The sequence below is a fragment of the Crocuta crocuta genome, unplaced genomic scaffold (genome assembly GCF_008692635.1).
Source record: "Crocuta crocuta isolate KB4526 unplaced genomic scaffold, BGI_CrCroc_1.0 scaffold351, whole genome shotgun sequence".
NCBI classification, from domain to species: Eukaryota; Metazoa; Chordata; class Mammalia; order Carnivora; family Hyaenidae; genus Crocuta; species Crocuta crocuta.
In genome coordinates, this window is record NW_027530853.1 from 184,886 (window position 1) to 186,026 (window position 1,141).

The 1,141-nt window shown below is 55.9% G+C and overlaps 1 protein-coding gene across 1 annotated transcript in view; it reads left to right on the top strand.

Annotated features, from left to right (window-relative positions):
- Nucleotides 1–986: 986 nt before the first annotated feature.
- The window catches only part of HPCA (hippocalcin), a 7,928-nt gene continuing 7,773 nt past the window's right edge, over nucleotides 987–1,141 (top strand). Inside the window, exon 1 of the mRNA XM_077769454.1 lies at nucleotides 987–1,105. The gene's annotated coding sequence lies outside the window, so the exon portion shown is untranslated. The remainder of the gene's footprint in view (nucleotides 1,106–1,141) is intronic.

The following is a 1,141-nucleotide window of genomic DNA, read 5'->3' on the forward strand; positions in this document are numbered from 1 at the left end:
AGGGGCCTCCTAGCTGCCACCGGACTAGGAGGAGCTGTCCAGTCGGAAGCCAGATGCTGTCAGCTCACCTTCAAAGTAACCAGACTCATCCCTCTCTCATCCTGAAATGGCCCCCTTCTTCCCCCCTGGCCCCCTTTCCTCAAGTCTGTTCTTGACAGAATGCCAGAGTAAGCTTAACCTGAAAGTCATACCCTCACTATGCTCAAGGCCCCAATCTAGAGCACCCCATCTCACCTGGAATAAAATCTACAATCCTTGGAATGGTCTTAAGCACTTGCCACCATCCCAACCTCTGAACGCCGATCTCAATTGTTCCTAAAATACTCATCTAATACATCACAGAGTTGACTTGTATATTTTGTCCACGGTTTACTGCCCACGTCTTTAACCCCAATGCCTAGAACAATGCTGGGCACAGAAATAGCGCTTGATGAATATTTGTGCCATGAAAGGATGAAGGCATATGGATTCAAGTCCAAGCTTTCCACTCACCAGCTGTGAGACATGGGAAAAATCATTTAACCCCTCTGAACCTCCGGCTGCTCATTTGTGAAGAGGGGACATTAATAAGGCCCACCTCATAGAGATAAGGGACAAAATTCAATCCCAGGATGTGGGATTGTTGCAGACCTGGCTGAAGGAGGATGCAGCCCCCATCCTGGCAGGAGGAGCTGTCATGGGGGTCAGCGACTCGGGCAAAGGGCTGTCCTGTCTGAGGTAAGGTCCCTCAGCACTTCAAAACCCCCTCAGACTGGAAATGCACCCCAGTTCTCACATAGGACCATCTTGCACAGGCAGAGGCCGGGCACGGAGGGAGGGTATGGGAGGAGCAGTTTAGATCCATGTTGGGAGGTGAGGTTCATTCTGAGAGGGGGCGGGGCGGGGGTGANTGGGCAGGAGATGGGGGCGGGGCTCTCTAAGGCCGAGGTGGGTAGGGGGCGTGTCTGCCCCCACCAGACCTCCCGGACGGGAGAAGTGGGAGCTGCCCCCTCGCGGAAGAGCCCCCAGCTCTGTTAGCTCGCGAGTTGAGGCGTGGTGGCTGGGAGGGCGCCTATCGAACCGCCCCGGATTCTGCCCGCGGAGCGACGTGCGGCTTCGCGCCCAGGTAGGCTTGAGGGTGGAGAGGCCGGGGTGGGCCCTG